Source organism: Triturus cristatus, chromosome 1_1 (assembly GCF_964204655.1).
Source record: "Triturus cristatus chromosome 1_1, aTriCri1.1, whole genome shotgun sequence".
Classification (NCBI taxonomy): Eukaryota; Metazoa; Chordata; class Amphibia; order Caudata; family Salamandridae; genus Triturus; species Triturus cristatus.
In genome coordinates this window covers 649197438-649222583 of record NC_140579.1, presented here as the reverse complement: position 1 = coordinate 649222583, position 25146 = coordinate 649197438, and positions in this window count along the sequence as shown.

The window sequence follows — 25146 nt, the reverse complement described above, 5'->3', positions numbered from 1 at the left end:
GTGCGACCGGCAACTTCATGGATCGTAAGTATGCCAAGGAAATCGGCATTCAGTGGGTCAAGAAAAACGTTCCAGAGATGGTGAAGGCTGTAGATGGCACTGAACTAACGTGGAATACCACACGCAACTCTTACTTATGACGGTGGGGGACAAACACTGTGAATCCATCCAGTTTGATCTAATTGACGCCCCTCAATTCACCTTGATATTGGGAATGCCCTGGCTGACTCTCCTTGATCCTCATATACAGTGGGCAGCCAGAACAGTTACTTTAAATTCTCCGTATTGTTCTGAACACTGTACTCTTGACCGAACGGCTGAACGGGCCAAGACGGATAATCCGGCAGTATTTCTGGCCAGAGGCGGTGGCCTCACAACCGCTGGATGTACTTCCACGTTGCCCCTGGAATATCAGAAATATTGAGATGTTTTCAACGAGCAAGACGCAAATAAATTACCTCCGCATAGGGCATATGATTGTGTTATTGACTTAGAACCCGGAGCTAGTGTTCCATGTAGTCGCATATATGCCCTCACAAAAGCAGAGATGACCTACTTGCAGCAATACCTCAGTTCTCTCTTGGCCAATGGATTTATACGGCATTCATCCTCTCCTGCGTCTTCTCCTCTATTTTTCATACCAAAACGTGAGGGAGGCTTGAGGGCTTGCATCGACTATAGAGCCTTGAACCGCATTACCAAAAAGAATCGGTATCCCCTCCCTCTCATTCCAGTACTATTAGACCAACTGAAGGGAGCCAAAGTCTTCACGAAATTAGATCTCCGCGGGGCTTATCACCTGGTCAGAGTGCGGCGGGGGGATGAATGGAAGACTGCTTTTAGAACCAAGTTTGGCCTATATGAATACCAAGTAATGCCTTTCTGCCTTTGTAATGCCCCCGCCGCCTTCCAATTCTTCATGGATGAGGTATTACGGGGCCTTCTGGACGTCTCCTGCATCGTATACATCGATGACATCCTGGTTTACTCTTCTTCCATGGGAGAACACATTCACCATGTGGCGGCAGTCTTGGATCGACTTCAACGATATTCCCTCTATGCCAAGCTTGAAAAATGCTTTTTTCACACGAACGAGGTGGAATTCCTAGGATGTCATTGGCCCAGAAAGGGTGTGTATGGACACCAAGAAAACACAGGCCATCCAAGAATGGAAGACACCTTCAAACATAAAGGCCCTGCAGAGTTTCTTAGGCTTTGCAAACTTTTATAGAAGATTTATCAAAAACTTCTCTACCCTCATCCATCCGTTAACCTATCTCTTGAAGAAAGGAGCTACATTCAAATGGACAGCAGAAGCCGAGGAAGCCTTCTGCGCCCTCAAGAAGTGCTTTACCACAGCTCCAATCCTAAGACACCCCGATGCATCCCTCCCATTTATGCTTGAAACAGATGCCTCCTACTACGCATTGGTAGGAATATTATCGCAGCGACACCCAGACACAGGGCAACTCCACCCTGTTGCCTTCTTCTCGAAGAAACTAACCAACTGTGAGATAAACTATAGTACTACGGACAAGGAATTGCTGGCCATCAAGCGAGCCTGTGAGGAGTGGAGACATCATCTACTCGGGGCCAGACACACCGTGGAAAACTATACAGACCATCATAACCTTCTGTTCTTAAAGAGTGCTCGAGCTCTAACGCCTCGACAGTTGCGATGGTCTCTGTTCTTCGCTGATTACGATTTCATTATTAAATACCGTCCAGGACCGCAAAACGGAAAGGCAGATGCGCTTTCCAGACCAGTACCATCGGGTCCCTCAGACACCGAGAAGGAGGAGGAACCTCCTATCATCTTGCAGAAGGCAACCTTTCCTACGAAAACGATGGCATTGCTATCATCGCAACTCTTTCTCTCCGACGTAAAACAACAGACACACACTAGACACAAGCACCTGGATCCAGGAAGAACCCCAGCAGAGAAAACTGGCAGAAGGACTGTTGTTCCATGCTAACAAACTCTACCTGCCTAACGAACCTTTGCAACAACAAGCCTTGCAGTGGATCCATGACACCCCCTTGGCTGGTCATTTAGGGATTCGGAAAACCGAACAAACCCTGTCACGATATTTCTGGTGACAAAACCTCCGACAATACACCGCCGCCTATGTGGCGGATTGCACCATCTGTACCCAAACAAAGGCAACACATCAACTTCCCAGTGGACTATTAAGACCAATTCCTACACCTCCAGCTCCCTGGCACACCATTTCGCTGGACTTTATATTAGAAATGCCGCCTAGTCAAGGGAACAACACTATTCTTGTCATCGTAGACCATCTATCCAAAATGGGCCACTTCATTGCGCTCCCTAAATTACCCTCATCCTCTGAAGTTGCACTGATCTTCTTGTAGCAGGTAATACGGTTACATGGAGTTCCGGCTGTTATTATCACAGATCGAGGGACCCAGTTCACCTCCAGATTCTGGACCGAACTTTGTGAGATCATGAGGGTGGATGCGAGGTTATCCTCTAGCTATCATCCACAAACAGACGGCAAAACAGAAAGGCTTAATCAAACCTTAGAACAATATCTCAGATGTTTCACGCTCATGCACACCAACGAATGGAGTACTCTATTGTGGACTGCAGAGTTTGCATACAACAACGCTCACCATTCCTCCTTGGGGTTTTCTCCCTTTTACTGTCTCCATGGGTTCCATCCGAACATGCTGCCGTTTGAGCATCCTATTACTTCCAAACTCCCTTCTATTCAAGAACGCCACACACATCTCAAATCTGTCTTAGACACAGTTAAAACACCTAGAAGAGGCGAGAGCAAGAGATAAGAAACAGACAGACAAGAAGCGATCCCCCGAGCCAGCGTATGGCATAGGAGATAAGGTATGGTTGAGTACAAAAAACCTGAAACTCAAAGGTAACAGTAGGCTACAGCCTAAATACATAGGACCCTATCCAATAAACAAGATTATCAACCCTGTGGCTATGAAACTCTCACTGCCAGCCAACTGGCATATCCACCCGGTGTTTCATGTGTCACTTCTTAAACCCTGTCGGCCCAGCACACGCCTCCCTAGTAGGCCCCCAGCGATAGATGTCGAAGGGGACGAAGAATATGAGGTACAAGCTATCCTAGATTCCAAGGTAAGCAGAGGCAGAATCTACTATCTCGTAGATTGGAAAGGGTACGGGCCAGAAGATAGGTCATGGGAACCAAAGGGAAACCCACACTGTCCAGACCTGTTAAGACGTTTTCATTTACTCCACCCTTCTAAACCCGGAGGTCCGCCGAGACGGCGGACATTGAGAGGGGGTTCTGTCATGTCCCAACAGAGAGGGCGCCAAAGAGCAAGAGTATAGAGGGAGAGTGTGATTGCGGGCTTATACACTACGTTTCCCATAAGGCAGTGGGAAGGAACACACGAGGTATATAAGCCCCGCCCCCCGGTTAAACCGTGCTTGTCACTCAAGTTCTCTTCGAGTTAACCGTTGTTTCGAGCCGTTCCTGAATTCTCCTTGGAGTAAGACACCTCTGGTTCCTGAGGAAAGAACTTCCGAAGAACACTGCCGAGAGACTGCCTTCGGTAATCTCTTAACCCGTTGTCAGCTGGTTCCCGGGCTTGCATTCACGATCCACGCGCCGCTGCCTCTGGAACGACATACACCACGCTGAGGAAGCAAAGAAACATTTTCGAGGTTCCCGAGCGCGTAATGTCTTGCGAGTTGGCTCGGTGGAATCCCTCGGACCGAGACTACCTCCCACTTTGGACTTCCGTCCTACGAAGCCCTAAGACCCCGCAAGTATCCTGAGATACATTGTAACGCGTATGTGGGAGCCGCGACTCCAACGCGATATCATCGAAGAAAAGCGTGAAGCTTTTCCTATGTACTAAATGATTTGGAACCGTTCCGTAATATTCCTGGCTGAAAGGATAGCGCGCTTCTGATAGCGCTTGGAACTTTTATTGGTCACTTGGTCCTCTGTACTCTGCGCTCCTTCCCATTGCTCCGCAGCGCCTGAAGCAGGGAGAGTGCGGGGTGAGCGCTTCCACGGGACTCAAGGAATATACAACAAAACGATAAGTATCAGTTACTAAGTATATTCCAGACTGAATGTCCTTGATGATTATTTCTGCCTCATTTCACAGTATATGAACTGCTTTATTGCTACACTCTTGAGCTGCTCCCTTGAATGCAAGTGTACCTAGACATCCAGAATAGCGAGAGGGCGGGGAGGTTCATTCACTCCTGTTTTGATGTATGTTTGTTGTGTCTCCTTTACAGGGTCCGAGGGGGTAGAGAGTAGGAGAGACGGTTCGACACCACTCACTTCGTTCCTTTCCATTGTCTGGAGGCAACACTGTTTTTGTTTCCTTTGTCCCTTTTTACCCTTTCCCCGGTAGAGGTGTCTCCTGTGTCATGTGATATATCTACGTACAGGGGTTACCTCTTAGGGGTAGGGTTAACCTAGCATCGTTCCCGCTGTACCCGGCTTCCAGGTTAGTGGCACTCTCTGTTATCTCAGAACCTGACATGTATATATGTGTATGTATATATGTGCATGTATGTATGTATATATGTGTATGTATATATGTGTGTGTGTGTGTGTGTATGTGTAAAACAATGGCCCTTACGCCAGAAGAAATGAGCAAATGAACATTTGAAATTTCTAAAATGCATATTGTTTCTCGCATCAAGGACTTAATGTTCCATCATGCACTATGTTTGGCACTGTGCATACACCCACTGGAGGGCAGTGTGATAATTAAATATGGTATTCATGATGTGAGCCTCAGATGTGATATTTGCAGCCCCAGAAGAAGAGGTTTTCACCTTGAAACGCGTTGGGCAAACTAACACTATGTGAAGCAAGAAGGCAGGCTGCATGGTACACGAGCGCCGTTGAGTGATCTCCCAAACGTAAGGGCCATTGTTTTACATATATATATACACACAAGGGGCTGGTTTGGCTAAACATTAAACCGGTCTTGTTTGGAACAAAAACAAATGATACAATTTTTAAAATATTATATATAGTGCTTTTAGTGTGATGAACAAGGTGATGTAGCTGGGATCTAGTGTCATTTGAAAAGGCTGCTAGTATTCCTGAAGCATGTTTTAAAGTGCTACTTAAGGGAGTACCACCTTATGTGCTGCACAATTGTTTATAACATTTAATGTTGAGGCCCTAGGTAACGCAGTTGCACTTTACTAGGGACTTATAAGTACATTAATAATGCCATTTGGATGTAAGCCAATCTAAACATGTTTAAGGAGTGAACACCAATACATAGCATTGGTAACAGTGGTAAAGTACACAAAACTTAATGGTAACAAATCTATATTTTAGTAAACGATATGGAAGAAGGCAAAATATTTGGGGGAGGAACACATAAGTGTGGCAAGCAAGCGTGCCTCAATCTTTTAGTAAAACAACGAATAGCATCCATTAAAAATATTTTGTAATGTAGTTTATGTAAATATATGATGTAATATTTGTGGGGTGGGAGGAGTATATTAGAATAGCTTTACACAACGTGCAACTTTTGTAATATAACAAAGGTTTAATGCATTAAATGTTGAGCTATGGGTGGATGTGTAGGTAAAAATTAAACTTTGTTTAATCTTCAGATGTACACAAAGGTTTGGGTTTAGTAAACATAGAACAAGTGTGTCCAGTACAACAAAAACAAATGATACAATCTTTAAAATGTTATATGCAGTGCTTTTATTGTAATGAACAAGGTGATGGAGCTGAAATCCAGTGTTATTTGAAAAGGCTGCAATAGCATTTCTGAGACATGTTATAAAGGACTACTTAAGGGAGTACCGCCTTATGTCCTCCACACTTATTCATAACATTTAATATTGATGCCGTAGGTAATGCAGTAGCACTTTAGTAGGGTAAATCAATTGTTTTATTTGGATGTAAGCTAATCAAACCTGTTTAAGGAGTGAACAATAGTACATAGCATTGGTTATCAAGTGGTAAAGTACACAAAACCTAAAAGTAACAAATAGATTTTTCAGTAAACAATATGAAAAAGGCAAAGAGTTATGAAAATACACAAAAGTGTGTTGAGGAAGCATGCTTTAACTTAATACTAAAACACTGAATAACACATGCTGTGAGCAGTTGGCCTGGCATATGATGTCCACTATTCTAGTGGGCACCTTGCTCTAGTCCAAACGACCCTTATTGATAGGTTTAGACAACCTTTTTAGAAAGCTATAGTAGTGGTAGCTGTGGAGAGCAGCTTTCAGGCTAAGTCTTGAAGAAATGTAAAGCAGCTTGTTTTACCAGTCTATAATCCCTTGAATGAGCAATGAAAGCAGAACCATACCAGGTATATATATATATATATATATATATATATATATTACCTACTGGCAGTCGCCAGTAGGTAGTTATAGTTAGGACCACGTTTCCATAGGAAATCCGCAACATTCTATTTTGAATAACTTTGGCGCCGGTCGACGAATCCTCGCAAATTTTTCAAAATAGGTGGGGTGCTACGCTCCGCTCCTTCCCTGAAAGTCTCGGGGGGATTCGTCAAGCGGGGGCTGAGATAAAAGGGGGGTCCCAAAATGCGTTTTTCCCATGCATTTTTCCATAGGACCTTTAGACAGGGCTACAGCCCGAACGGCTGAACAGAATTACTAGAAATTTGGCAGAGAGGTAGTCCTCAGGTCAAGGAAGTGCCTTTTGTAGGTTTGGTGTAAATCTGTTCAGTAGATTCTGAGAAAATAGCCTTTAAATCAATATATATATCTGAGCCAGCTTACGGTGCGCTTACGGTACGCTTACCGTACGCGTACGGTGGCGTGCGCGAGCGCGATTCTGATTGGCTCTTAGATCTTAGTAAACATTCGAATCGGTCGAAACCAGGAAGCGGCGGCCGCCATTTCGTGTGTTTCACTCAGGAAAAAAAAGAGTGATAACAAGAAAAGGGGGCAAGGAGGAGAGTTACAGACCCCCTAACATTTGTAAGGGGGTCAAAGAAGGACAGAAAAGTACAAAGAAAACATTTATTGATTTTAAAAAAAATCACGGGGTACGCGTACGGTAAGCGTACGGTAAAAAAAAAAAAAAAAAAGAAATGAAAATCAGATTTAAGTGTTTAGATATTAGGGGGCTCTAAAAAGAGCCGTTGTGTTTATGAAGTTATTTTTTTGTGGTACCTACAAGTAAGTACCGATGCAGAGTCTAAGGTTCAAGAGGAAGACTCTGTTCCCTTCATCATTGAAGTGTACACCATCTCCTCTATAAATGTCTTGCATGTCATAACGCAAGTTGTTGTGGTAAATGGAACCCATACCATAGTCACGGAGGAAAGCAGAAACAGATTTGTTGACGTGCTTTCTTGCTTTGTCAATCTGCGGACAGAAATGATTGGACCAGTTCTATTTTTGCCTGTGGCATATGTTAGAAAACACAAAGGCAGTTTTAGGGAAAAGTGAAAACAGTTGTGCAAAGGTCTCCTTCATAAGCATTTCCAGACCTACCCCAGTCAAAGTGCCTAGGTCATTGCCACCACAGTGCACTATTATGAGGTCAGGGTGTTGGATGTGCATGAAGGATTTCACCAATGGCATTAATTGGTGCCACTTTAACCCTCTCTGACCAATCCATTTAATGTCTACATTTGGCAAAGCAAGGTCTCTCACCATATCTGTTTTCTCTGCATACTTTTCACTCCAGAAGACATAGCTGTGCCCTACAATCCACACTGTGAACATCTTCAAAGGAGAACTGGATGCACTCAGGAGGTGTCTTTCAGTAGAATGGCAATATGAAAAGAAAGACAGTTTGGAAATGGAGGCATACATATTTTTTTTTTTTTAAAAAGAACTGATTGGCTGTTTCATACCATTCTAGAATAAAAACTAGGCTGTATGTGTAAATTAATAGAAGCATGTTTTGTATTGGTACAGAAAAATGTGTTACCAAAGAACAGTACTATGGATTTGCTGTTAGGTTTGAAAAGTCAAGCACTCTTGCTCTGTGGAATTGAAACATTGTTTGGCGAACTTCTGACCTGACTCCACACAGCAGTGTTCCATGAGTTGTTGCTATGGTAGCAGGCAGAAGTCAAGTTGGGGGAAGGGTACTAGGCAGAAGTCAAGTTGGGGGAAGGGTACTTTTGGAAAAGGGTTGGTTTTCAACCAATAGAAATGTGTGATTACATTTGAAAAAAAGGGGCAAGCACTGAGATTTGAAACTAACATGTATATGTGTGGAAAAAGAGAGGGAAAGTTTGCCATTATCTGGTTCTGCTGAGAGGAGAGAGGTGTAGAGAACAGAGATCCTGGCTCTGATAATCTGCTGTTTGAGTGCCACATTTCTTTCACAACTAACTAATTTTAAAGGTGAGTTTAGAGTCTGAGAGGGGATGTATATGGTAAATTAAGAAATGAATAATAGAAATGCAATTCTTTTTGTTGAAGTTGTGTTTATTATTTTCTGTTTTGGGAGAAATTTAAATGTGAGGAACATGTAAAATAATATGGACTATGTTTTCACAATAAATTAAGGTGTACTGGTATAATAAAAGAATAGTTTAAGGGTTTGAGGTTGGACTCAGTAATGCAAATACATTCAGCATCACTAAGGCTGGTTGCCCTTGCTGGAGTGTAGGCAGACACCCAGGTTACAAATGATGCTGGTCTGAAAAAGCAGTTTGGACATGTGCTTTTTAAAAAATCTGAAAAGTGGATTCATAATGTGTCAGTCTGTAAAAGTGTTTATCACTTGCCAAAAAAAGAGCAGTAAGTGTGCTTTCAAATTGGCAAAGAAATTTCGTTTTGTGACTAATGTGAAAACATGACTCTGTGTGCAAATAGGAATTACAGGCAGAGATTTATTGCGTATTGCTCTGGTGATTTCACAGTTGCATTAGAAGGAAAGGGGGAGCCTTTTTTTGGTGCAGAAGCTGACTCTTAGCACACAGGTAGCTGCTTACCATGTGGAATCATGCACAGTATTCACAAGCGAGTGGGGTTTGAGGTTTCAGTCAGTAATGCAAATACATTCAGCATCACTAAGGCTGGTTGCCCTTGCTGGAGTGTAGGCAGACACCCAGGTTACAAATGGTGCTGGTCTGAAAAAGCAGTTTGGACATGTGCTTTGTAAAAAATCTGAAAAGTGGATTCATAATGTGTCAGTCTGTAAAAGTGTTTATTACTTGCCAAAAAAAAGAGCAGTAAGTGTGCTTTCAAATTGGCAAAGAAATTTCGTTTTGTGACTATTGTGAAAACATGACTCTGTGTGCAAATAGGAATTACAGGCAGAGATTTATTGCGTATTGCTCTGGTGATTTCACAGTTGCATTAGAAGGAAAGGGGGAGCCTTTTTTGGTGCAGAAGCTGACTCTTAGCACACAGGTAGCTGCTTACCATGTGGAATCATGCACAGTATTCACAAGCGAGTGAGGTTTGAGGTTTCAGTCAGTAATGCAAATACATTCAGCATCACTAAGGCTGGTTGCCCTTGCTGGAGTGTAGGCAGACACCCAGGTTACAAATGATGCTGGTCTGAAAAAGCAGTTTGGACATGTGCTTTGTAAAAAATCTGAAAAGTGGATTCATAATGTGTCAGTCTGTAAAAGTGTTTATTACTTGCCAAAAAAAAGAGCAGTAAGTGTGCTTTCAAATTGGCAAAGAAATTTCGTTTTGTGACTAATGTGAAAACATGACTCTGTGTGCAAATAGGAATTACAGGCAGAGATTTATTGCGTATTGCTCTGGTGATTTCACAGTTGCATTAGATGGAAAGGGGGAGCCTTTTTTTGGTGCAGAAGCTGACTCTTAGCACACAGGTAGCTGCTTACCATGTGGAATCATGCACAGTATTCACAAGCGAGTGGGGTTTGAGGTTTCAGTCAGTAATGCAAATACATTCAGCATCACTAAGGCTGGTTGCCCTTGCTGGAGTGTAGGCAGACACCCAGGTTACAAATGATGCTGGTCTGAAAAAGCAGTTTGGACATGTGCTTTGTAAAAAATATGAAAAGTGGATTCATAATGTGTCAGTCTGTAAAAGTGTTTATTACTTGCCAAAAAAAAGAGCAGTAAGTGTGCTTTCAAATTGGCAAAGAAATTTCGTTTTGTGACTAATGTGAAAACATGACTCTGTGTGCAAATAGGAATTACAGGCAGAGATTTATTGCGTATTGCTCTGGTGATTTCACAGTTGCATTAGAAGGAAAGGGGGAGCCTTTTTTTGGTGCAGAAGCAGACTCTTAGCACACAGGTAGCTGCTTACCATGTGGAATCATGCACAGTATTGTGGAAATGTGGATTTTCCTGGTCAGTTATGTCCCCTATCTTGGACCCCAACGGTTCTATGTGCATGTTACAAGTACATGTATGTTCCCTCCAGTTCCAGTTTTGATGACGCAAACACATGTGCGTCCACCGTCAACATGTCCTCTGTCAGATCCGCCATGAATGGGCTGGATATTCGCTTCCTAAGTATGAAAGGCCACCGACTTTATATGGCTCAGTTACTCCATTTTTACAGTTCAGGCGAGTAGGCCCGATTCTGTCCTCAAGCCTTTCCCTGCTCTCTGCCTCTGACAGCTTCAGCTTGAGCTCGCATCTGAATCCATGAACTTTGTCCTACTCCCTGTGCGGCTAACGGTGCCTGCCTCGGCCAGTTTTGCCTGCCTGCCAAGAAACCGTATTTCACCTTCGAATTATCTACTTTGCTCCTCAGCCGATGCATTCCTGTCTAGTAGTTTAAGTAAACATTCTTCCAGCTACCGAGCAAAAGGGCCCGGCCTCGCTGTCTTCATGCAAGTAATTCATAGCCCTGTTACCATGGAAAGTTTCTGCCCCTTGCATCTCATATAGACACTTAGACGCTTGTACACGCACGCACAGTCAGTATAGAATAGATTTTGTCCGAGAGCCCTTCCCTTGTGGATAACACAGTTCTTTAAACATAGGATATTAGATATGATTTGGGATTAGGTTGACATAACCCCAGACTTTTGTCTCCACATGTAGAGCTAAATGTCAAGTCCCTTTCTCCCTCTAGTTGCACGTCTATCACACGTCATGCTGCTGCGCGCGCATCTCTGCCAAGTATTTCTGCTGACATTGCGAAATCATCTCCAGGTATCCACCCACACATGACAATTTACCCATTATCATCAAGTGGACGCCCACATGGACGCCCACCTTCACGCCTACTTACACGCCCACATGCTCTTATCTCATTCTCTCTTGCTCTCTTGCTTACGTACAATTGAGAAATGTATATATACTGTACTCTGTGAATAATGTTTGGAGAATATTGAGAATACTTTTCAGCCCCGTCCAGATCCTTTTTGGTGATGGAAATATTCTCCCTTTGACTCGAGTTATTGGAATAAAGCCCTTTATGAATCTGATACCACAGACTCAGCCTCTTGCTTTATGCATGATCTTATTGATAATATAAAAGTCTGAGAGCGTAATATTTTATTTACCACAGAATGGCGCCCGAACAGTTTAATCTCTTTCCCCACACGCCGGAGATGAAGGTCCAGTTTTGCCCCCTTCCATGGCCGTGATGGACTTCAAGCGTGCACGTCGCGGGTTTTCCCGCCAACTCCCTCAGGCCAATGAAGGGGACAGACTGCGACCAGGCATCCATACGAGGCGGTGAGGAACGCAGATTGTCTACCCAGAGCCCACCTGCGAGAGAGCTGTGTCCGAGGTATACAGAGGCCCACCAGGTTTTCGAAGTCCCGATGTCCAGAGGGTCCGATGTCCGCAGTCGTCGAGTCCAGTCCATTCTCCGAGGCCTTCCGTTTCAAGGAGCTACCCGGTGAGTACCATCGCCGGGGAGGCGTGTTGACGCGCACATAGGTTGTGCCGGTCAAGACGGATTTGGGTACACAAATCCGGTCTGCACTGTTTAGCAGTGTATATGTACTGTTTAGCAGTATATCAAGTATTCCGAAGTATCTAGTTATGGTCAAGAATTATGCTTGGTGATTTAGTCATGCAGACGATCATCACTGTTGGTCATTTTAGGACACAAAATGTTTAATGTTTAATGTCTAATGTGTTAAAAAAACGTCCTGCATATTGTGGTATGAATGATTGTTCATTATTGTGCTTTTTGTATTAAGTGTGTTCAAGACCAGGTGTCAGATCAGTTGTCAATATGCCGCTCTTTTCGAAGTTAAGACAGATTACTACTAGAAAAGGGGTGCTTGAAGAAGCAGTTCCTATTCCTCCTAGGGACACTCCAGGGCACTTTATGTATCACAAGCATGGCTTAGACGCCATATTATTCCTTGATCTATGGGTGGACTACACCAAAGAGTTACCAGAAAGTCAGAGATGGCCCGTAGCTGGGACCTGGGATGCCGAATGTATCATGAAAGTCGAAGAAGAGTTGTGGAAGAGGAAAGCTAGACAGTCACAGACAGACGCTGTTGAATTATGGCGTAAAGAATAGCATAGACGCACAGAGTAAGCGCTCAGAAAAGAAGAGAAAAGTAGGGAGGATTCAGACAAAGCCCGAGAAAACGTGTTAGTTGAGGAAGGTATACGAGTAAAAGCAGGACAAGTAGATGGACAACGAAACACTCTTATGAAAGAGAAAATGTAGACCAGCTTGGAAGGATGCCATTGAGTTTTTGGCGCAAGGCGTCACATAGAAGGTCAGAGTAAGTGTTTCACGAAGCAGAGAGAAGTGGACTGGTGTCTGGAAAAGCCAAGGATGAGATGTTACAGGAGGAATTAGAGCTGGTAAAATGAGCGTAGGCTGACAGAAAAAGAAATACTGACGTTGCTGGTATTTATCCCGTCCTTTCAGAGGACCTAGCAAGAGTGGCCCCAGCAGAAAGACCAGTTATAATACATATATTAATTACATAGTAGCCCAAAGGTTCTTGAGCCACCCACCAGATGAACAGCGCATAGCTGGTGTTTACATGGTCCAACATTTGACTACGTTGTCAAAAGGAAATTGAGAGGGGTGCAGCTAGAGAAGGAGCAACTCCTGTGATTTGATGACACCCCTAATGTACAAAGTGTTAACGGAAAAATAATTAGTGAAAAGTTTAGCTTGAAAAAAGAATTGTGGGTATTTCGAATTTGCAAATTGTTCATGAATACAGGTTTGTGTTCTTGGTGGTCCAGTGAGCCAATGTGCTGGGTCAAGTCGGTAAGATTATGACCCCCTGAGTGCAAATTGTATGTAAAAATAATTTTTCAATTGAGCGAATTATTGCAGTTTTTATGGAATTGAGTAGTCTTTTTGTCTTTGACAGCTTCAGAGTGAGGAGAAGGTGGGGGCTGTGTAGAGCAGAATGTGATACAGAAATCGGAGACAGATTCTGACCTTGTAGCCAGTGTAGGTGGGGGCCGATGAGAGGAGCAGAACAGGGCACTGCTTAGAAGGCTTCTCTGACATCGCATCTGTGTAATGCCTGCAGCTGGAGAGCCTTGGGGCCAGGAGTAGGAAAAACAAAAAAAAGATGGCTGGCAGCCCAGGCTCAGGCCGCGCTGAGGGGCTATTTTTAACTTCTCTGATAAGACAGGGCAGCTGAGAAATGTAAGTCGAGAAAGATTCCCTTGTTCTATTCTGTGCAAAACAAGTGCCCCGAGGAAATGTCTATGGAGAAGATTTGTTTTATTTTTTTAGCAATTGTTATATTGCTTCTGGCCAGAAAGTAAAATGTTGCTCTTGTTTGGAATTTTAAGGGCTATGTGCCTATATAAAAACGATTTTCAAATTCAGACATTTTTGAATTGTGGCCACAAGCTGCCACCAGTTGCATTGGATAAATGATCCAGTGGTTACGGGTCTGTGAGGAAAGATGTGAGATGCATCTTCGACTAGGACATAAGGGTACATTGTGTACAAAGATGCATAGCTCATTTTTATAAAAAAAAAAAAAAAAAAAAAAAAAAGAGACAGGTTCGTGTGTTCGTCATTTTTTGATTATTATTGCTGATCCTGTGTGTCAGACTTGACGCGGTCATCATTGGGATGACCCACTGTCAGATGGAGGTGTATAGGGCAGGTAAATCAGTTATTGATTATAAACCTGACAAATTAAGCAGGCCAGAATGTTCGCATCTGAGCTGTAGGTACTGTAATTGCGCATCGCTGCTCATTTATATATGTTAGTGTAATTGTCTATGCTTTCTGTGCCTGGTATACTGATGGCTTGGCATATGTATTTTATATATGTTTTGTTTTTGTGTTGTATTGACCAGTCTGTTTAGCGTTACTAAATTACTAAATTTCACAGACGTGATATTACCTTTATCATGCTGTCAAAATAGCAGACAACACGTTATCAGTGTATGTCTAATTGGTATTGGAGATGAATAAAAGAAGGAAAAGTTATGCAAGACTAAAATATGTATCACATGACTGCCTTTCTCTTATAGACAGGCAGCCTCGGTCATATGTTTCCAGATTGGACATTAAGGAACAATTATGATCTGTGCACTTGCATCTTAACTCTTGAAGGCCTGTTTTAAATAAGGACTGCCACCACAGAGTGACAAATGAGGCCCGGTATTTAGGGTAATGAGAAAATATCTGACAGAATTTCCTTTTTAAAGTTTGCTTTAGTAAGCTCATTCTTGTGAGTGGTGGCCCCAAAAGTTGACTTGTTTTTGAATTAGGCTATTTATTGTATAGGTGGAAATTATTGCACAATGACTGATTTCTTTAGCAGATAAATTATTAATTATCAACATTAACAACTGTTCTTAAACTTGGTTTTCCGAATATTTAGGTAATTTAGCATTCCTATTAGGGCCTCCTAGCATTAATATTGACTTCAGGTTGGTGTAGGTTCATGTAATAGGGACATTTGCATATGAGATGTCATTTGGCCAGCTTATGAGCTAACACAATGAGGTTTGTACATTAATTTGAAGGATTTCTCGCCATTTCAAATACACTGTGTATCTCCTATAATTTTGCTTACGCCCAGTAGCTACACACAGGGATTAATAGTGTTGACAAGACACAGGGTTTGATAGTGTTTGACAGCAGTGAAATCTGTTTCAGATTTCCTCCTGTCAAAAAGGGGGGGGGAGGAGGAGAATATTGGTTTTCTGCTGGCCCCTGAGGAGGTTCGCTTCCCGCTAGCCCCTTAAGAAATTAAGCCCCTTAGAAATTAGCCCCCTTAGAAATTAAGCCAAGGAAATAGGTATGGTGTTTTCCCCTTTTTCTCATGTTTTATTGTGATCTTTCAGGGGAATTAGTTGTGGGCACCGGAACGTATTCAATTGATTTCTGGTTTTTCACAGCCCAAGACACAAAAAGACTAAAGTCCTCAAGAACACACTGTGGCATTTGAAGAATTAAAGAGAGTTTTATGCCAAGCACCAGTTTTAGCAAACCCTGATTACAACAAATCGTTTATGTTTTTTGTGACAGAGCGGGATGGAACAGCACTATCTGTCCTAACACAAGATCATGCAGGAAAACACGAGCCCTGTGCTTATTTTTCTAGTACATTAGACCCAGTAGCACAGGCTTTGCCTGCGTGCCTAAAATCAGTTGCAGCAACGGCCTTAGCCATAAGACAAAGTGACTTGATAGTGCTGGGCCACCCTCTGACAGTACAAGTACCACACGCAGTAGAGGTTCTCTTGAACCGGACACAAACACGACACCTGACTGTAGCTAGACTGACAGGCTATGAGCCAACGTTATTTCAACCACACATAGAGATCAGACGATGCAACATACTGAATCCTGCTACCCTTTTGCCCTCCAGTACAGAAAGCGTTTCACCACACAACTGTGTTGAAGTAATACATACCGTGACTAAACCAAGACAAGACTTGACAGATGTTGCACTCCCAGACCCCGACCTAACACTATATGTTGACGGCTCATGCATGAGGACAGGGGCGGGAGAATTAGTGGCAGCATATGCAGTGACTGCTGATACTGTAATAATAGAGACTAAAAGAATAGACATATTGTCAGCACAAGCAGCAGAGCTCATCGCCCTGACACAAGCGTGCATAAGAGCTAAGCACCTGAGAGTAAACATTTACACCGATTCTCTGGCGAGAAAGAGGTTTCTTGACCTCTCATGGGGCCAAGATACAGCATGGCCCCCATATTCAAGCCCTTCTGGAAGCAATACATTTACCAACAGCCATAGCTATCCTAAAATGTAAAGCACATACTAGAGCCACAGATACCATTTCCCAAGGCAATGATCTGGCAGACCGAACTGCTAAACAGACAGCTCAGACCCCACTAGACATGACAAAGTTACAGGTTCAATAAGTGTCCAAAGCCATGACAGTTAGGGATCCTTCCAAGGATGTACAAGACATACAGACACATGCTACTATGGACGAATTAAAGAAATGGTCGGAACAAGGAGGGGTACTGACTGATCAGGGTTGGATGAATAAGGGCAAATCCACATGGTTTCTTCCTGATACCATGGTACAAGTGATTATAAATACCGCACATAGTCCTGCACACTTAGGAGAGAAAGCAATGATAGATAGCTTACAGAATATATGGTTCAACAAGCACCTGCGTGCAGCAGCGAAACAAAAGGTCAGAACATGTATGATCTGTTGCCAATTCAATCCAGGTAAAGGCATTCCGATGGAACAAGGTGGATTCCATCCACCTGACCACCCTTTTGAAGTGCTCCAAATGGATTATATCCAAATAAACAGATGTAGAGGTTACAAATATGTCCTGGTACTAATGAAGCAGGTGTCCCTTCTGTTAGGGTATACCTGGAAATTCCATTGTGTGCGACATCCTGAAGCAGCAGGCCTTGTAGAAAGACATAATCAGACATTAAAATTTTGCGCAGACAAAGGTATAGACTGGATGGTAGCCCTGCCGGTTGCCCTCTTTTACATGCGAATGGTAGCTCATTCTAGAACAGGCTTATCTCCCTATGAAGTGGTCTTTGGTAGACCACCAAAATATGTGGGCACTACAATGCCTAAAAGATTACTTATGTTGACAGTAACATGCTGACAGATTACCTGGCTTCCTTGATGTCTGCACTACTCTCTTGTTGTTCGCAGGTTGCTGCCGCCTTGCCTGACAACACCCAGGTCAAAGAATACTCCATCGCTCCTGGATGGAAGGCGCCAAAGTCAGTGCTCTGGACCACGGGGACGGCCGTTAAAGTCAAAAGGCGGAAAGGATGATTGCACCTTCACCACTCTTTTACAAAGAAAAAAAAAAAAAACTTTGAACTTGGATTTTGGATTTTGAACAACATTTTCTAGAGGAGAATGCCCAGAAGTTTCCACAAAGCTAAACCTTGATTCAAAAAGTCAGAACCCGTTTGATCAATTAAGTCCACTAGGTGGTGAAGCGGTTGAACATGTATTCTGGCTCGCATAAGATCTTGGACAATAACATAAAGCAAAAATAAGAGAGCAAGATAAGAAGCAAATAGATGTATAGTGACTGTAATTTTTCAATCTCTTCTGTGCATCACGATAATATGTATCAGCTTAATACTACATGCTATTTTTCCTCCTATTGCCTCACTCTTATACTCCTCCACTAATGATACCATAAAGCACACATTTAGTGCCTTACGCAACAATACCTTTATTCAGATGCTGCACCATTCACATCAGACTAGCAATGCTACAGACTGCTGGGTCTGTGGCCGACTCCCCCCCTATCAGAACTATAAGGGAGTTTTGCCCCTTTTTCTCTATCCGTTCACACACAATGGCTCCTGTGGAGCATGGTTTAGTTTGATTAATTCCCTAGATTCGAATTCCGCAGTTTATCAAGACAACTGGGTATGGGGAAACCTGAACTTAGTTTTGCTTAAAGTCTGCTACCCTAACAAGGAGGGACTTTCCAAAAAGAACAGGAACTGATCTAAGAAATGAAGTATATGGATTAGGTAATTTTACACTTAACCTCATGATCCTGAACGTTGAATGTGAAGCTACACCTATATTGCCCGCCATGTCCGTATTCCCAGTAAAAGGGGAATTATGTATAAGAAAGAATGGCTCCATACACATGGGCCATAGTAAATGCACCACTGTAATAAAATTCAGTGATCAAGGCAAGTCTACATTTAGAGCTTCTCGTCATTCCTACTTTATATGTGGCCAGACCGCATATGTACGCCTACCTCTAGATTGGGATGGTACCTGCTACATCGGATTCCTTTTGCCACCTGTTTTCCTAGCTCCTCCTGATTATCATAGAAATACTCATTTAGTACACAATAGACAGCAGAGAGATCTCCCAATTGTCGATTACACTGAAACAGCATGGGAAAAATACACAGATTTCAATAAAGGTTTCTTTCCCTATATAGGTACAGTTACCAATAGTAAGCTGATACGTAGATTAACCAGAACCCTTGAAGCAGTAGTGAACGAAACTATTTCCGCCTTAGGCAATTTAACAGAAGAGCAGTCTGCTATGCGGATTGTTGTGCTTCAAAATAGTCTTGTCCTTGACGTTATCCTGGCCGATAGGGGCGGAGCTTGTAGGGTCCTCGGATCAAGCTATTGCATTTTTCATACCAGAAAATTCGCCATCTGTATATAAAGCCATAACTCGCCTTCATAAGATTGTAAACCAGATACACCAGAACCCAGGCACTTGGACTTGGTCCAGTTGGTTTTGGAGTGTGATATCAGCCTGGGGATGGAGAGTTTTATCCTTCCTAGGTATTGGCCTTCTCATACTATTCAGTTGCTGTCTATGTCTACAATGTGGACCAGCGATCTGTGGTCTGTGTGCCACATCGTGTATTCCACCACCAAGATTTCATTCAAGATCACGGAAGAAGAAAGAAGAACAAATGATGCTATATGAACAGATCAATGGATTGATGAAGATTGATATCTCTTGAAGGGCAAGTAGGGGACAAGGAGGGAATGTGGAAATGTGGATTTTCCTGGTCAGTTATGTCCCCTATCTTGGACCCCAACGGTTCTATGTGCATGTTACAAGTACATGTATGTTCCCTCCAGTTCCAGTTTTGATGACGCAAACACATGTGCGTCCACCGTCAACATGTCCTCTGTCAGATCCGCCATGAATGGGCTGGATATTCGCTTCCTAAGTATGAAAGGCCACCGACTTTATATGGCTCAGTTACTCCATTTTTACAGTTCAGGCGAGTAGGCCCGATTCTGTCCTCAAGCCTTTCCCTGCTCTCTGCCTCTGACAGCTTCAGCTTGAGCTCGCATCTGTATCCATGAACTTTGTCCTACTCCCTGTGCGGCTAACGGTGCCTGCCTCGGCCAGTTTTGCCTGCCTGCCAAGAAACCGTATTTCACCTTCGAATTATCTACTTTGCTCCTCAGCCGATGCATTCCTGTCTAGTAGTTTAAGTAAACATTCTTCCAGCTACCGAGCAAAAGGGCCCGGCCTCGCTGTCTTCATGCAAGTAATTCATAGCCCTGTTACCATGGAAAGTTTCTGCCCCTTGCATCTCATATAGACACTTAGACGCTTGTACACGCACGCACAGTCAGTATAGAATAGATTTTGTCCGAGAGCCCTTCCCTTGTGGATAACACAGTTCTTTAAACATAGGATATTAGATATGATTTGGGATTAGGTTGACATAACCCCAGACTTTTGTCTCCACATGTAGAGCTAAATGTCAAGTCCCTTTCTCCCTCTAGTTGCACGTCTATCACACGTCATGCTGCTGCGCGCGCATCTCTGCCAAGTATTTCTGCTGACATTGCGAAATCCTCTCCAGGTATCCACCCACACATGACAATTTACCCATTATCATCAAGTGGACGCCCACATGGACGCCCACCTTCACGCCTACTTACACGCCCACATGCTCTTATCTCATTCTCTCTTGCTCTCTTGCTTACGTACAATTGAGAAATGTATATATACTGTACTCTGTGAATAATGTTTGGAGAATATTGAGAATACTTTTCAGCCCCTTCTACATCCTTTTTGGTGATGGAAATATTCTCCCTTTGACTCGAGTTATTGGAATAAAGCCCTTTATGAATCTGATACCACAGACTCAGCCTCTTGCTTTATGCATGATCTTATTGATAATATAAAAGTCTGAGAGCGTAATATTTTATTTACCACAGTATTCACAAGCGAGTGGGGTTTGAGGTTTCAGTCAGTAATGCAAATACATTCAGCATCACTAAGGCTGGTTGCCCTTGCTGGAGTGTAGGCAGACACCCAGGTTACAAATGATGCTGGTCTGAAAAAGCAGTTTGGACATGTGCTTTGTAAAAAATCTGAAAAGTGGATTCATAATGTGTCAGTCTGTAAAAGTGTTTATTACTTGCCAAAAAAAAGAGCAGTAAGTGTGCTTTCAAATTGGCAAAGAAATTTCGTTTTGTGACTAATGTGAAAACAAATGTAGTAATATATTTAAATAAAATAAAGGAATTTTTTTTTAGTTTTTTTCAGGTATTGCTGAAGAGCAGTGAACAAAATTTAAGATGCCTACAAAATCCAGAGTAAAAAAAGAGCAAAAAAAAAACCTATATTTGAAGACAACTGGAGGACCTAAGTTAGTTGAAGATGCTCATGTTGGGAAGAAGAAAAAATCTTCTGGTAAGCAAACAAAAGATTTTCTAAGGAACATATTCAAAAAAAGGAAAAATGTACAAAATGTCTGTACTGGAAAGAATGATTTCAATCGAAAAGGACAGGAAAAAATTGAGAATTTAGTTAATGCAAATATACCTTCTGCAACTAAAAAGATAAACTTAAACAGAAAAACAGCGTTTAAAGAGATACGTAGAAAAATGTTTCAGAGGAGAGTTATGTCCAATTTGATAAAGGATGTGAAGAAATATAAGCAAAAGGCAAAGTTTTATAAGAGAAAAAAAGAAATTGAAGCCATTGCAGCAAAGGCATTAGAATTAAAAAGGAAACTATTCATTTTAATTTTGAATAGGATGCGTACATTAGACAAAATGGTTAATGTACTGAAATGACATAGCAAAAGGAAAAGAGTAGTGAACAGAACAAACTTTTGTAAAGTGTTTTTAGGAAAATGGATGCATAGTTCAAGTAGTGAACCTTTTTTTAATGAAGAGAGTTATTTTCAAAGTAATAGTTTGCTGCATGCAGTTGACACCAGAGGTCGTGCTTATGAAGTGAAAAATGGTTGCATAATGGAGAAGGAGATAATGGTTCCAAGAGATGAGGTACAAGTGATGGCGGATGAGGCTATGGGGAGACGTCCTAAAGCCCCAGTGTACACTTGGAATTGTAGTAGTATTTGCACTGTGCGTCAGGAATCTATTGATAAATTTCGTGAGTTTCTAAGAGAATATAGCAAAAAAAGTGTGAAACAGAAGATTCAGGTGCTTCAAAGTCTAGATCCATGCAGAGTGAGAGAGAATACTGGTTTGCAGGGTCATTCTCTGGCTTGTCTATCTAGAAAAGTGTGTAATAGTGTTTTCCATCATTTTAGGATGCTGGCTGTTCATCATACTGAAATGAGAAAGTTTGTGAGACGGTTGTATTTTGCTAAAAGTCCAGCAATAAAGTTAGATGAATTGAATAGGGCTCTGTTCCGTGGAACGGTATCAGATGTAGAGAAGGTTGTTGATGAAATTCAGTTTTGTTACTTTGGTCCTGAACAAAACAGTGCAGAGAAGGACACAGTAAATGAGGAAGAAGTGGAAGAAAATGTAGAACCCTCTGTAAGTAAGACATTTAATGATCACATAACAAAATTTGCAATAATCTCTAATGAAAGACCAAATATTACTTGTATTTGTTGCCGCAGAACTCATTATAGAAAACAAACCAGGTATGTTGATCTCTACAGAAAGAGTGAAAATGAAGATAAATATAAGTGGAAGGATTTTGCCACCTATATATTTCTTGAAAATTGTTTTGAATTGGGTGAAGTTCAGCGTATTTGTAAATACTGTTACAACAAGTTAGAGGAAAATAGAATGCCGACCAGAGCTGTACATAATAATTTAGAATTGGATGCTATTCCTGCTGAACTTTCTGAATTAAATACATATGAGTCTATACTCATTCAATGTGTTCATCCGTTCCAGACCGTAGTACGTATGGAGCCCAAAACTGGTAAATTACCTCCTTCAGATTTACTGAGAGGTTTAAAAGGTAGAGTGGTGTATTTGCCCTTGGATTTGAAAAAAAATATGGAAACTATTGATGCGGATAATTTGGAAACTGAACCATTAATTATTCTGGTTAATGGTGTACCTACAAAGAATAAGAAGATTTGGCAGGAGCTGGTAGATGTACGGAAAGTACAAAGAGCAAATTTGTATTTGAAAAGGAATAACAAATGGTATGAATCAATTTATATAGAAGAAGAAGAAGAAGAAGATTTACAAGAAGACACAGAAACACCAACTGGACAAATTGAAAAAGTGGACAAGTCAAAGGAAGAAGAAATTTATGAACATTTTAGCATACATCCTCTTCATTCAAAAGAAGTTATGGGAGACAATATTGATCTATTTCAGATGAAGAAAGCAAAAGGAACTCCCGTGAGTGTATGGGAGGAGAGCTTGGAAGCTCGATGTTTTCCCCAGCTGTTTCCTAAAGGAAAAGGAGGACGATACGATGAACGTCCGGAACAGATTCCAGCTTCTGAGTATCGGACTACAAGACTATATGCTGAAGATCCCAGATTTCGACAAAGTATTCCTTATTTGTTCCATCTTTTATTTGAAAGCGACTTGTCTGCACTGTCTTATGCAGTAAATCACATTTTAAAAAGTGGAGTACATTTACAAAATGTGTCTGCTAAGGATTTTATGGAGAAAGTGCAGCACCGAGATGATCATTTGGAAACACAACTGATCAATCTGATGGCTTGTCAGCGTGGGACAAATGAATATTGGTACCGACGCCATGGTGAATTAAAATGCATGTTACGGAATTTAGGAACTCCAACATGGTTCCTTACCCTAAGCTGTGCCGAGTACGCTTGGGATGATTTACTGGATTTTCTACGAGAGGCAAATTCAAACATTAAAAACATCGAATACAAGACAGCAGGAGAACTGTGCTCATTGGATCCGGTTAATGTTTGCAGATATTTCAATCATAGATTTGAGGCTATGATGTCCTTCATCTGCAATAAAAAAAATCCACCTCTAGGAGAAGTAGTGGATTTCTTTTGGAGATAAGAGTACCAGGCAAGAGGTGCTCCTCATATTCATATGCTGTTGTGGATCAAGGATGCCCCAAAGTTTGGAACAGATACTGATGAAGCAGTGTTATCTTACATTGAAGAATATGCAACATGTGCTATACCAAAAAGCACAGAAGAGAAAAAGTTAAAGGAGCAAGTTTTACGTTTCCAAAGTCATCGGTGTGGAAAATACTGTCGACGGAAATACAAGAGCAAAGATAAATACTACACTAAATGTCGATTTGGATTTCCTAGACCTGTTCTTTCAAATGGAAGAGTTAACAGTTTTATGTCATCTGTGAGACATACTATCACAAGAAAATCACCTAAGAATACCTACAACCTTAAAAGAAAAGAAGAATCAAAAAATATAAATGACTACAACCCAGTGATTTTATCCATGTGGAACGCTAACATGGATATACAGTATGTAGCTGATAATTCCATTGCTGTTGCTCGATATGTAACGTCTTACATTACGAAATCAGAAAAAACAGAATTGAAGGAAATGTGGGAAGAGATTTCTCACGAGAAAACTGTCAGTAAGAAGCTGTACAGTTTCAGTTTGAAGATGTTATCGCATCGAGAAATTGGATCCTACGAATGTTCAGATAGGTTATCTTCTGCAAGTCTCTACTCGAAATCAAGAAGAATAATTTGGGCAAGTTTAGGCCTTGCAGCAATGAGAAATCGGGTACTGAAATCTGTTAGAGAAATTGAATATTTGGCCGAGAATGACCCAGAAAGTACAGATATTTTGAAATCAAACATGTTGGATACATATTACCCAAAGAGAAGTCATCATCTGGAGAACATGTGTCTCTATGATATGCTGCAGAACTACATTTATTCAATGAAAGCCGCAGAAGACATCAACAATGGAAAATATAAAGTCATTGGTGAGGAAGGATGTTTGGTGAAGCAAACAAAAGGAAGTTTGATAAATCACCGGAAGCTGAGTTGCGACACTACTGACAAAAAGGAATTTTACTACTTGGCTCTTTTACAGCTGTTTATACCATGGCGTACAGAGGATGAACTACTGGGAGAATTTCAAAGTATGAAGATTCTTTTAATGCTTGCAAAGACAGCATACAATGCAGAACATTCACAACTTATCTGCAAATGTTAAATGAAGAAATTGAACAGGAAACTACAATTGCAGCAGAAATAGCTAGAGACAGTTCTCAGGACAGCCAAAGTTCAGGAACACTCAGTCAAGATCCCCTAGGACAACCAATCGTTGAAAATGAAGCATCAATAGCCATGAATGAAGTGGAAACAGCTATAAATCAAGCTCAAGAAGAATTTATAGACTTACAAAATTTGGAAAGACAACTGAATCAAGAGCAGCAACAAATTTATGAAGAGATCAGAAACAAAATTGATCACGGATTTCTACATGAAAAAAAAGAGTGCTCATGCACATCATTTCATCCAATCAGGATGTATGTAAGCGGACAAGCTGGAACTGGAAAAAGTTTCCTAATAAAAGTCATCAGAAGCTACCTACAGCAAAAAACGGATTCTACTTTGTCTTGTGTGGTTACTGCTCCAACTGGGTTAGCAGCATATAACATAAAAGGAATCACCTTACATCGTTTGCTAATGTTACCAGTGGAGCATGAGAACAAAATACAATACAACAAGCTAACTGGAGAAGCATGCTTGGAAGTTTCAAGAGTATTGAAGAAGATGCAAGTTCTCATTATTGATGGGGTGAGCATGGTATCGAACTTAATGCTTGCCTTTGTGCATTTAAGAATGCAGCAAATTCTGAAGTCAGACTATGACGTGTTATTTGGAGGAAAACACGTCATAGTTTTTGGAGATCTTTTGCAACTTACTCCAGTTAAAGGACAACCAGTGTTTAATACTGTGACACATGAAGACACGAAGAAGTCATTGGGAAGCATCGGTAATACAAATATTTGGTCCTTCTTTGAGTACAAGGAACTTACAACTAATATGAGGCAAGCAAACGATGAAGAATATGCAAGTATTCTGAAAGATATCAGGATTGGACTACTCACA